This window comes from Bombina bombina, chromosome 12 (genome assembly GCF_027579735.1).
Source record: "Bombina bombina isolate aBomBom1 chromosome 12, aBomBom1.pri, whole genome shotgun sequence".
Classification (NCBI taxonomy): Eukaryota; Metazoa; Chordata; class Amphibia; order Anura; family Bombinatoridae; genus Bombina; species Bombina bombina.
This window is the reverse complement of record NC_069510.1, coordinates 48553941-48568763: the sequence shown is the minus strand read 5'-3', so window position 1 is coordinate 48568763 and position 14823 is coordinate 48553941.

Genomic DNA, 14823 nt, shown 5'->3' with positions numbered 1-14823 from the left:
AACATCTTTCTTAACAGAGTTTTTAACTTCTTAACCATCAGCTCTTTAAACAACAAACTATCCTCAAGAGGGATAGTAGTGTGCTTAGCAATTGTGGAGATAGTGCTATCCACCTTAGGGACGGAACCCCACAATTCTACTTGAGAGCCGGAACTGGGAATAATTTCTTAAAAGAAGGGGGGGGAAAAAGAAGAACCAAGTCTCTCCCATTCATTCTTTATAATGTTTGCCATCTTAACAGGAACCGGTAATTGTCTGTGGAACAACCCTGTCCTCGTAAACCTTATCTAATTTAGGAATGCAGGGTTCCTCAGGCAGCTTAGGCTCAGAAACCTCTAAAGTAGCCAAAACTTCCTTTAGCAGAAAGCGTTCGATCCTAAATCTGAAATCTGGTTCCTCCGCAGCTGGAGGTTTAGAGGCAGCAGATTCCGACCCAGAAAGAGGGTCCTCTGAAGTATCAGAGACGTCCTCGTCAGCGGATAATCTGGTATCGGATAAATCCAACAAATTACTAGATGACTCCTGGGAAGGATAGAATTATTGAACCTTTTGCTTGCGCTTAGTAGGGCGAGGTAAAGCACCAAAGGCCGCAGACACTGCCGTTTGTAATTGTTCAGCAAAATCTGGCGGTAAAAGGGCCCCTCTAGATGGAGGATTAGGAGTGCTACGGGAAGCTGCATGTGTATTAGGAGATGACTGTAGGGTGTGCAAATCACAGAACAGAGACTCCTCAGAGGTGGACGGCTCAGTGGTACGAAACATATTGACTTTCCTTGACAATAAAACCTTATTGAGGCATGTGGAACATAATTGAGCAGGCGGGTATACTGTAGCCTCCTCACAATATAAACAGGTATTAGACTTAAGTAAAGAGGGAGTACGCTCTAACACCTGGTTTCTCAACAGCCGGGCCACGGCCCAGTACCATGCCTTGACAGTCCTCCTGGAGGGCCCCAACCTGAAATGCCCCCACTACAAGCTTTGACAGGCCTGTCGCTCCACACATAAGAAATACTAGTATAGTAGAAATAGTATACAGGTAGCCCTCAGTTAAGCCGGGGTTAGGTTCCAGAAGGAATGTTTGTAAATTGAAACCCAGTTTATAATGTAAGTCAATGGGAAGTGAGGGAGTTAGGTTCCAGGCCCCTCTCAAAACTGGCAAAAGTAACACCTAATACATTATTTTTAAAGCTTTGAAATGAAGACTTTAAATGCTAAACAGCATTATAAACCTAATAAAATCACACAACACAGAATATATAATTAAACTAAGTTAAATGAACAAAAACATTTGCTAAACAGCATTATAAACCTAATAAAATAATCACACAACACAGACTTTACTTGCATTTTTCTGCAAACAGTTCTTTATATGCATTCCAATCTGGACTGATTTATAGACAGGAAGATCTTGTTCCTTTGCAAGCTGCTCGAAAGCTCAGGTGTGGTTAAACTGATTAATTTCAGCTTGCTTGGCTTGCATATCTTTGCTGAAACACAAGCGGAGAGCTCCACCTACTGGCTATTTTAATCAATGCACTGCTTCTCAATGCTTTTCAATAGCAGTCACATGACTGAAAAAAAGGTTGTTATTCTGAAACGGTGCAAATTGAACCGTTGTAAACCGAGGGCCACCTACTGAATGTATATATGTGTGTGTGTATGTATATATATATATATATATATATATATATATATATATATACATATATACTGCAGGGCCCTAGACACGTCCAGCTAAAATTTACCAGGCTTTGAGTTCACTTGGGTTGAGAACCACTGCTCTAACATGTCAGAGTCCTCTACAGCTTGCGCTTGCAATTAGAATTATAGAAAAGGATAAGGGGGCGGAGTCAGCCACATAAGAGAATGGCCGCATATTCATATCGCTCTGGAAATAACCTCTTTAATACTAGCTATAGATGCTACGTCTGACTGAACTTAACTCCTGGAAATCTGTGGGAACTACTCCTGATTTTTAATGTTGCACAGGATGTCACATACCTATTTATATTGATGCTGCAGCCTTAACCCAGGACCGGAGATCCATACCGTTTTTACATTCACGGCAGCCATTTTCTCACCCGCGTGTTAGCAGAATCGCGCTACTCAACAGCTGTTACTGTTATTGAGTCATATTTTTTATACCAACTATGGAGGATTTTGCGTCCTGGGAACGGGAGGTACATTCACTTCTAAGGGATCGCCTGGCTGCATTGGAATGGGAGTTATGCAGGTCCCTGATACAGCGGATCCCCATGGAGACCCTGGGGGAGATTGAGTCACTAGATACAGAGGCATGCTTGAACATGAATGCAAAAGGAGACTTGTTAGAACTGCGTAGGAGGGAGGATATCTATCACTCGGACGCTCAGATTAGCTCCATAACACCAGCCCAGAGCTCTGCCTTAACTGTTGGCTACGCATCTCACTTCCGCGTTGAAGGAGTCGCTGAAACATCCAAGGGAGATTATCTTCAATGCTCAGCAGCCAGGACGTACCCTGAAAGCTAGCAGATCCATGTGCCTAAACGTACCAGGAGGGAATGGGAATCGGAGTGTGTCACCACAACAAGTACAGGGATAACTGAAGGGGATCGAGTGAATGCAAATGTGACTGAGATCGATACTTCAGTTGTGCAGTTTTCAGTAAACATTATAAAAGTGCCTCAACCAGTCCACATCCTTAACCAAACTGATACCCAGAAGGTTTGGGACAGTTCATTTTCTCATGCGACAAAGATATTGCGGCATTGTGACCCTGTGACAGAGAGACACAAGCTCCTAAAATGTGGAGTAGTCCTCTATGGGGACACTCATATCGCTTATGATCCTAGTTACACCATATACATTTAATAGCCGGACTTCCATTGATTGTAGCACAAGTTGCCACTAAAATAGGCATTGGCTAAGTTTCCTGTAGAAATTTGTTTTTATTGGTTGGTTGGCAGGTTTTTGGTGTCTGGGGCAGTTAACCCTATTCAAAAGTTGTAACTCATTCACTGTTGCTGTATTAGTCTATTTTATTCTTGGACATACAACTGTTTTTACTGGTCGCCCAGACTGTTTGTTTTGAAGTTAAGATGAGCCCTGCAGAGCAGTCAGATACCTACTGGGGACGTGCTACGGAACCAAGTTACAACAGAGCAGTCTAGGGTACAGCTGTTGCTCAGTTTCATCCCTATATAGTTGGGAATTGAGCTAAGTTTCCTGAATAGCTGAGCTTAAAACACATGGGACGTTGTTTGTTCTTTGTATTTGTTTTAATGAGTGCCTGCAATGTGTCTCTGTATATAAACTGTTTGTAGTTATATACTGCTTTTGATATACATGTGCCATTGTCTGTTTTTTTAAATAGCCATGACCTTAATGTTAAATGTTTTTCCAGCTTTATTTTATTCATGGATGTTAGACATAACACTTACTGATATTGATGGTTAGGATTCCCCATACCTTTCCACAACCCTTACTAGTATCTAGTACAATTTAGTTGAAGTAAAACATCTTGCTGTAGGTCTGCAAACAACGTTTTTGCCTTATTTGACATTTTAATAGACCAGCTCCTTTCTTTTTGGGGGAAACCAGGGAAGCTATTCCCATTTTTCACTACTATGACTGCTGTGACTTCTTCATCTATAGCAAAGGCGTTGTCTGCGGCCGAGGCAGCTGCCTAACACACACAGTGTCCAGCAGTACAGTTGCTCTACAGCATATACTTTCCTTGGTCCTCTTCCCATAATGATGATGCTCCATTATTAACACCTATTTCATACTGATTGTGTTTTTATTAGGTATTCAACTCGTCACTCTTCCACACATTTGCTTGAACCCAGTGCCCACTTAGCAATGCTGATTATTCTGAGCTCTTGATGTGAGACATAATTTGCAATATGCTTAACATGATGTGGTGGCCATTGCTATGCGGTGACACATAGTTTTCTCTACCTACTACTAGTGTGGGCTGGTCCTGCTTGGCTGCTATTACTCAGTATCTTATTGTACACTGCATCTTGATTGAGCTACATACATTGTGTTAGTTCCGTAAGGCACAGAATTAGGCTCTACTATGCCAGATATACCATTAGTCTGATATGTATCCAGTCCACTGTTATTTTTCCCTTGTTAACCAATATGTTCATGAGAATACATGTATGACTTTGTTGCCCTGTAACACTAAAGCCTGTCTACTTAGTACTTGCTACCTATCACATTTATTTAACTACCCTTCCCACAACCCATAATGAGCCTCTTAGTTCCTAAGCTATTCACCTTACCACCTCCCCCTCCATAATAAACCTCCTACTCTAGGAGGGCTAACTACGCAGCTTATCTTTTCTATGTCGCACGCTAACTAGAGATTTTTACTTATAACCCTTGCAGTACAATATAAAGTTGACCTTGTCCTCCATACCTAGCGTAAAAGGACTGCTCGGGTATCTAGCGCAATATACTTACATAACTTACCATACTATTTAGACCGCAAAATATTTTCGTTATTGCTATAATTTAAAACACTAATTACTAAACTACTCTAAGCTTATAGGTCCTAATATGACCACTCAAATTGCTACCTCATAGAAGCTTTTTAACTCTAATAAGAAAATATAAGAGGTCTTAATAATGAGACCCACAAGTGGTCTCCTCTCTTCCATATAGCCTTCGGTCCATGTTATTAACCTATAAAGTATGAGGTCCAAGAGTGGCCTCCTGTTCCCCATAGAAGGCTTAGATGAATATATGCGTGTGTTTCTCTTCTTTCTTTAGCAAATGTTCAGTCGCAGAGCTTTATATCATATAAATGGTAGACATCATTTACTATATACAAACTTTTACTTTAAATTCTACACTATGTTCCTTGAAGTAGCAGATGTTGCTAATTGCATATGCCTTTGTACCCCCAATGACTGGGGCACTCACCACCTCCTATTACCTAGGCCCAACAGAGAAACTGCTTCTTCTTCGGTAAACTGCACAGTCAGGAAGAGGAGGATATCAATGTGACCCCACTTGGTCACATGGTGTACAATGCAGGACCAGCCCCTAACAGGCTGTGCAGCAAAAATATGTTCTAACCACTACCTGAGCCTCATCTCACACATCACAGCATAAAAACATAATAAACAGAAAAACAATTATGTGATTAGTCCCCTCTGTTCAATAGCCCCCCTCTGGGGGTATTAACCTTTGATTCTATACAGATAAAAGGAGCCACACAGTGACCCTGTCTTCATGCGTTCTCATGTGTGTATAAAAATGAAACAATCTTACCAGAATCTATGCCGTAGAACAGAAAAACCACCTCTCAATTTTGACAGTCTTGTAGCATCGCTCCTGATATGGACTTGAGTGGGAAAAGCAGGCAGTGAAACTCGTCAACACTGATTGCTTAGGAGCTGTTAATACGGGTCTGGATGGGTTCACAGAAAGACTCTCCCTGCATCTCCAGACCCTAACTTTCATCAATGCTCTCACTGAGTGGCTGACAAGACTACTTAAAACTGCATTCTCATTCCAAAGGGTAGATACCCTTCTTAAGGAACTACTCCGTAATCTTCTGACACTTCTTTGCCAACCTCCTGTGATGAAAGGCAAAGAATAACGGGGGGATGAGGGAAGTGGGGGAGCTATTTAAGCCTTTGACTGGGCTGTCTTTGCCTCCTCCTGGTGGCCAGGTTCTGTATTTCGCACAAGTAAGGAATGAGGCCGTGGACTCTCCTCATATTAAGAAGGAAAGAGTTTTTGAATTGTTAGGGTATCTGAGTATTATTAAATTATATATATATTTATCTGCACATAGATTTATGATAAGACCACAGGATTAATTATATATGAGACTATTTGCATCCATTCTATTTACTGCAGATTGCAGTCCTCTCTGCCAAATGATTCTTGGCTGATAAACAAACCCCCTCTCTCATTGTTTATCTGGGAGACATTGCAGACCTTTTGAAAACAATTCATTTGATGAATTGGGACAGTTATCTTATAAAGATCACTTCAAACAAAAGCCTGCATAAAGAGTTCCCCTATCTAGAGGAGTGGACAGTCCGTCTGTGGGAATGATTAAAATCTACAAACATGTTCAGATCATCCAGCTGTCTTCACCTAAGTGCTAAATTGTCCCTGCTGTGTGTTGAATCCACATCCATGCTGGCTAACAAAAAAATATGTCTACATTGTGACTCAAAATTCACTGTTTAAAATACAACTTGTATTTAGATTTCAAGTAAAACATACCTCAGTATGTTTTACTTGAAACCTATGTATTTTTTTTACATAGAATATAGAAATATGAAATAAATTGCATTCCTATTGAGATGCAATACAATGCCAGAATGTTGTGATTATAGGAAGAGTAAATTATTAATAGTGTAACTGTTTATTAATATGATCACTAAGAACAGGTTTGTATTAGGTATTGGAATGATCAGAAAAATCACATTATACTATCCTATCTATAATTCAAATTGTAAGTGATTAATGAAAAAAGTTATAATAGTTTAAATAATCACATTATAAGGATATATTAAATTGTAGCAAAAATGGATGAGAAGACTATATTGCTGGTTGGCTGCTGCCCCCTAGGGGATTGGAACTGGTATGACAGCCAAATAAATTGTCTATTAAAACATATGCAAATCCAATGAGATGTTCAGCTCCGTTAGGGCCAATCCAAGACAGCACCGTGGGCGTAACCGAAAACAAGATCACCAATGATTAGAATATAAGAAAGGCAGAATGCAAGGGAAGGAACACAGTCTGTTGTCTGCTGATACCATGTGATTGAACTTGCTGCGATACTTGGGAACACAATTGCATATCAAAAGCTGAGACTAGCTTCTGGATCTATGCAATAACTTCTTTTCTTCATATGAGGTGATCTGAAAATATTTGCAAACTGGTGAAGTATGATTGTTCTATTTTTTTTTATATTTAAATCAAAAGTATTTGGTAAGCATAACAAATTGCAGTTCAGCAATTTTAAAAAGGTACTTTATATTTTAGACTCATATTCACAGTCCTGTGTAGTTTAAAACTAGTCTTTTGTTTTCCAAGTAATTTATCTTTGCAAACATACAAATATATTTTAGAATTTGTCTTAATTGTAGGTAATTAAGAATTTATTTCAGCTTAGATAAATTGGCATTTAAACTGGCTGTTTAATTAAAATATCAGAAGTTATATATATTTTAAATGTAGAGTTGTATAAAAACCATTTGTGGGTTAAATAGCTTAGTTGGATTAGTCTGAATATTAGTGGCTAATATCTTGGTATCTCATTGTGGTATTTTAAATGCAACTCTGATTTGAGAGGCTATTGTGAATAAGGTCATTTTTATGATCTTTGCATAGCATATTATAACAGTTTAAACCAGTATAGTTTTGATTCATATCTGGTTTTCTACAAATTGGAAAGTGAAGGTAAGCATCATTCAGATCTGTGGTCATAACTGTCCTTCCTGAACTAAGGGAGGATGGACCTTATCGTCTCCATCTTGAACGAGGGAACAGATGGGAATTTGTTTAAGCACTTTAGGTCTAGAATCGGGCAAAAATTCCCTCCTTCTTTGGAACCACAAAAAGGTTTGAGTAGTATTCCAGACCTCTTTCAGTCAGAGGAACAGGTACAATGACTCCCAGGGAGGAGTGATCCCTCACGCACCCTAGAATGGCCTCTCTCTTTTCTGGCCTTGAAAACAGGTTTGACAAGAGGAATCTGCCCCTGAGTGGATGAGACTTGAAACCTATCCTGTATCCCTGAGCGATGACCTCCAGGACCCACAAGTCTTGCACGTCCCCAAATTACGTTTCTGAAAATAGTGACAGTCTGTCCCTACAAGATCCTGAGCCAGATCAGGGTCCGTCCCTTCATACCGACTTTGATTTGGCAGGCTTCTTGTTCTGCTTGGATTTATTCAGGCTTTGCAGAGGGCTGCTGACGTTAGGATTTATCCGAACAAAAGGATCGAAAGTTAGGACCTTGTCCCTTAGGTTTGTTCTTATCCTGCAGTTAAAAAGTCACCCTTGCCTCCAGTAACCAGGGAGATAGAGTCCAGGCCTGGACCACAAAGAATATTTCCCTTAAATGGGAGGGAAAGAATGCTCAACTTTGAAGTCATGTCCGCAGACCAAAACTTCAGCCAGAGTGCCCTATGGGCTAGAACAGAAAAACCTAAAGCTTTGGCATTAAGGCCTTAAGGGTGGCCAATTATTTTTTCTTGAATCATGTCGAGGGGACCCTCCACCTCGATCAACTCAGCTAAGGAGTCGCACCAGTAGGTAGCCGCAACAGCTGCTGCCGGGTGATACAAATACCCTGTATGTTGAAACATACACAAATACCCTGTATGTTGAAACATACACAAATACCCTGTATGTTGAAACATACACAAATACCCTGTATGTTGAAACATACACAAATACCCTGTATGTTGAAACATACACAAATACCCTGTATGTTGAAACATACACAAATACCCTGTATGTTGAAACATACACAAATACCCTGTATGTTGAAACATACACAAATACCCTGTATGTTGAAACATACACAAATACCCTGTATGTTGAAACATACACAAATACCCTGTATGTTGAAACATACACAAATACCCTGTATGTTGAAACATACACAAATACCCTGTATGTTGAAACATACACAAATACCCTGTATGTTGAAACATACACAAATACCCTGTATGTTGAAACATACACAAATACCCTGTATGTTGAAACATACACAAATACCCTGTATGTTGAAACATACACAAATACCCTGTATGTTGAAACATACACAAATACCCTGTATGTTGAAACATACACAAATACCCTGTATGTTGAAACATACACAAATACCCTGTATGTTGAAACATACACAAATACCCTGTATGTTGAAACATACACAAATACCCTGTATGTTGAAACATACACAAATACCCTGTATGTTGAAACATACACAAATACCCTGTATGTTGAAACATACACAAATACCCTGTATGTTGAAACATACACAAATACCCTGTATGTTGAAACATACACAAATACCCTGTATGTTGAAACATACACAAATACCCTGTATGTTGAAACATACACAAATACCCTGTATGTTGAAACATACACAAATACCCTGTATGTTGAAACATACACAAATACCCTGTATGTTGAAACATACACAAATACCCTGTATGTTGAAACATACACAAATACCCTGTATGTTGAAACATACACAAATACCCTGTATGTTGAAACATACACAAATACCCTGTATGTTGAAACATACACAAATACCCTGTATGTTGAAACATACACAAATACCCTGTATGTTGAAACATACACAAATACCCTGTATGTTGAAACATACACAAATACCCTGTATGTTGAAACATACACAAATACCCTGTATGTTGAAACATACACAAATACCCTGTATGTTGAAACATACACAAATACCCTGTATGTTGAAACATACACAAATACCCTGTATGTTGAAACATACACAAATACCCTGTATGTTGAAACATACACAAATACCCTGTATGTTGAAACATACACAAATACCCTGTATGTTGAAACATACACAAATACCCTGTATGTTGAAACATACACAAATACCCTGTATGTTGAAACATACACAAATACCCTGTATGTTGAAACATACACAAATACCCTGTATGTTGAAACATACACAAATACCCTGTATGTTGAAACATACACAAATACCCTGTATGTTGAAACATACACAAATACCCTGTATGTTGAAACATACACAAATACCCTGTATGTTGAAACATACACAAATACCCTGTATGTTGAAACATACACAAATACCCTGTATGTTGAAACATACACAAATACCCTGTATGTTGAAACATACACAAATACCCTGTATGTTGAAACATACACAAATACCCTGTATGTTGAAACATACACAAATACCCTGTATGTTGAAACATACACAAATACCCTGTATGTTGAAACATACACAAATACCCTGTATGTTGAAACATACACAAATACCCTGTATGTTGAAACATACACAAATACCCTGTATGTTGAAACATACACAAATACCCTGTATGTTGAAACATACACAAATACCCTGTATGTTGAAACATACACAAATACCCTGTATGTTGAAACATACACAAATACCCTGTATGTTGAAACATACACAAATACCCTGTATGTTGAAACATACACAAATACCCTGTATGTTGAAACATACACAAATACCCTGTATGTTGAAACATACACAAATACCCTGTATGTTGAAACATACACAAATACCCTGTATGTTGAAACATACACAAATACCCTGTATGTTGAAACATACACAAATACCCTGTATGTTGAAACATACACAAATACCCTGTATGTTGAAACATACACAAATACCCTGTATGTTGAAACATACACAAATACCCTGTATGTTGAAACATACACAAATACCCTGTATGTTGAAACATACACAAATACCCTGTATGTTGAAACATACACAAATACCCTGTATGTTGAAACATACACAAATACCCTGTATGTTGAAACATACACAAATACCCTGTATGTTGAAACATACACAAATACCCTGTATGTTGAAACATACACAAATACCCTGTATGTTGAAACATACACAAATACCCTGTATGTTGAAACATACACAAATACCCTGTATGTTGAAACATACACAAATACCCTGTATGTTGAAACATACACAAATACCCTGTATGTTGAAACATACACAAATACCCTGTATGTTGAAACATACACAAATACCCTGTATGTTGAAACATACACAAATACCCTGTATGTTGAAACATACACAAATACCCTGTATGTTGAAACATACACAAATACCCTGTATGTTGAAACATACACAAATACCCTGTATGTTGAAACATACACAAATACCCTGTATGTTGAAACATACACAAATACCCTGTATGTTGAAACATACACAAATACCCTGTATGTTGAAACATACACAAATACCCTGTATGTTGAAACATACACAAATACCCTGTATGTTGAAACATACACAAATACCCTGTATGTTGAAACATACACAAATACCCTGTATGTTGAAACATACACAAATACCCTGTATGTTGAAACATACACAAATACCCTGTATGTTGAAACATACACAAATACCCTGTATGTTGAAACATACACAAATACCCTGTATGTTGAAACATACACAAATACCCTGTATGTTGAAACATACACAAATACCCTGTATGTTGAAACATACACAAATACCCTGTATGTTGAAACATACACAAATACCCTGTATGTTGAAACATACACAAATACCCTGTATGTTGAAACATACACAAATACCCTGTATGTTGAAACATACACAAATACCCTGTATGTTGAAACATACACAAATACCCTGTATGTTGAAACATACACAAATACCCTGTATGTTGAAACATACACAAATACCCTGTATGTTGAAACATACACAAATACCCTGTATGTTGAAACATACACAAATACCCTGTATGTTGAAACATACACAAATACCCTGTATGTTGAAACATACACAAATACCCTGTATGTTGAAACATACACAAATACCCTGTATGTTGAAACATACACAAATACCCTGTATGTTGAAACATACACAAATACCCTGTATGTTGAAACATACACAAATACCCTGTATGTTGAAACATACACAAATACCCTGTATGTTGAAACATACACAAATACCCTGTATGTTGAAACATACACAAATACCCTGTATGTTGAAACATACACAAATACCCTGTATGTTGAAACATACACAAATACCCTGTATGTTGAAACATACACAAATACCCTGTATGTTGAAACATACACAAATACCCTGTATGTTGAAACATACACAAATACCCTGTATGTTGAAACATACACAAATACCCTGTATGTTGAAACAGAGACCTCACGCCTTTCAAAAATTACTGCAACTAACTAGAAAGTGGCAAGGCACTCATTATCACTGGCCAGAAAATTAATACAGACTGAACACGAACTACAACTCCTTACATATACACACAAATGCCAACAAGACCTAAATACTGAAATATCTAAAGATGAGTGGCACAAAATATTTCTACAGACTAAGCGAGCCTCAACCTCCCCCCAATCACTTGAATTAAATTTTAAAGTCCTGATGCGGTGATACCTCACCCCTTCAAGGTTGCAATCTATCTACCCCAATGCATTAGAGAAATACTGGAGGGGCTGCAATGAAAGGGGGAGCTACCTCCATATGTGGTGGTCTTGTACCAAAATAAGACCCTTCTGGCAAGCGGTGGAAACATACCTATGCTCTCCAGGGAGTTCTCTTTGACACCCAGACTAACCTTACTGAATGACCTGCCAAAGCTCCCCTGCAAACTTAAGCTCACTTTACTATAAATAGTAGTGACAGGTGCCAAGGCTCTGATAGCCCTCTACTGGAAAACTCAATATTCCCCCAACAATATCCAATTGAACTGAGAAAATATCTGACCTGTTGGTCCTGGAGGAATATGGTTACACCAAAACTAAGAAATTAAACTTCCTTGCAGAAGTTTCCTCTGGGAGGACTGCCTTGCACACTCCAACATAAGTATCTGTTAAAATCTGACAGCGCTCAACCTTGTGTCTGTGGCTCTTAGTATTATGGGTGCCAGCACCCCCAAAAAAGTATATGTAGTGCTAAAGTTAATACACAGAGCGCCTCCTAAAAGACAAAGACACTAGTAGTGACAGGTATACTAAAAATAAAAAAAATATTATAAGGTACAGTATATAATATATTTTTCATTTAATATGCTACATATAGCTAAATATACAAGCAAGTTAAAAAAAAGTGAATCCACTAAAAATTAATAGAATGTGTATAAATCTTTATTAAAAACAATGCAGTTGTAGATAAAACCACAAATAGAATACAATCGTTATCACAAAATAAAACAGCAGTCAACTGATAAAGCTGGTTAATGGTATAGATGATTGGTAAAGATACATAAAATCATCAAATGACTGAGTAGGTGTCCTTGAATATGTAAGTCCCAAACTTTAAATTCCTTCCAGAGCTAAAAGTCCAAAATAAAGGTTCTAATTAAATAGTTATCCTTAAATATCCCTCGATAAACGGTGGAAGATGAAATATGTGAAAAAAGGAGAATCGTGATATTCAAATCAAAATCTAAAAAAAATATATAAATATCCAAAAATCCTGAAAAAAATGGTGTGGTGGAAATAGCGTGGTAAAATCAAAAATGTGTACACAAAAAAAAAAAAAAATATATATATATATATATTCTAAAAAAGAAAAATGGTGATATATAAAACTTGATCCAATGGGTATTTGATATGTGTTGAAAAGCCAAATGACAAACTAATAAGGTGACCCTTATGTGAGTACAGGTTGTGAAGAAAGGCTCCTAAAAAAGTTGCTCCTATGTGTAAAGGAAGAAAAAATACAAAAATGGATCCTATATCTCAGAGATCAATTCCTTCAATGATATACCTGTAATAAAACAAATATAACAGTGCAAATCTGACAGACAAACTTAGTCAGTAATTGAAAAGAAGCTTACCATATATGTCAACATGTTTCGGCCCTAAGAACTGGGCCTTTATCAAGACTATAGATGGAAGTATGTGTTCATACATCAACATCTGGATTCGCCACTCATTGTCCTATTGGTTTCTATTTTCATACAATATTTTTGATGTTTAATAAATACCTTTGGTTCCCTTATAAAGTGCATATTCATATTTTGTTTAATTTCATTTATATTTAAGAAGAAAGTTTACCTGAAATCGGCAAACCGGAAGTGATGTTTTCATATCAACATCCGGTTTCGCCACTCGTTGTCCTATTTGTTTCTATTTTCATACACATCTTTTTGATGTTTAATACCTTTGGTTCCCTTATTCTTTTGAAAATCAGTGCAGTCCTGACATTTTGTTTGCTTCATATCTGAAACTGCACCGTATCCCAAAAAACGGCAAACCGGAAGTGGCATATGATACACATCGTCCACTTCCGGTTTCGCCGGTCTTAACACTCAGTATATATCAATCAGCAAAAAGGGGAAGTGACATCACCACCATGGTTACCATATGGCTTAGAGTGAATAAATAATCAATTTGAACAGTTTTAAATCCTGTGTTTAGATTTCCCATGCCTGGTCTAAAAAGCCTTAATCGTTCCATAATTTTTTATTTTCAATATTTAGTGTCACATCCACTATGAGGTTTATCATATATGATGTCTTCCCCAATTAGGATATATTTTCCATTCACTCGTTTTTTAAGTAGTAAACAATCTGTTATCTAAGGGCCAAATAAGAAGCCTTTCACTTCAGAAATGGCCAGTTACCTTACGAACGATTAAGGCTTTTTTAGACCAGGCATGGAAAATCTAAACACAGGATTTAAAACTGTTCAAATTGATTATTTATTCACTCTAAGCCATATGGTAACCATGGTGATAATGGCAAATCTGAAACAAACATGACATGTGGTGATGTCACTTCCCCCTTTTTGCTGATTGATATATACTGAGTGTTAAGACCGGCGAAACCGGAAGTGGACGATGTGTATCATGCCACTTCCGGTTTGCAGTTTTTTGGGATACGGTGCAGTTTCAGATATGAAGCAAACAAGATGTCAGGACTGCACTGATTTTCAAAAGAAAAAGGGAACCAAAATGTATTTATTAAAAATCAAAAAGATGTGTATGAAAATAGAAACAAATAGGACGAGTGGCAAAACCGGATGTTGATATGAAAACATCACTTCTGGTTTGCCGATTTCAGGTAAACTTTCTTCTTAAATA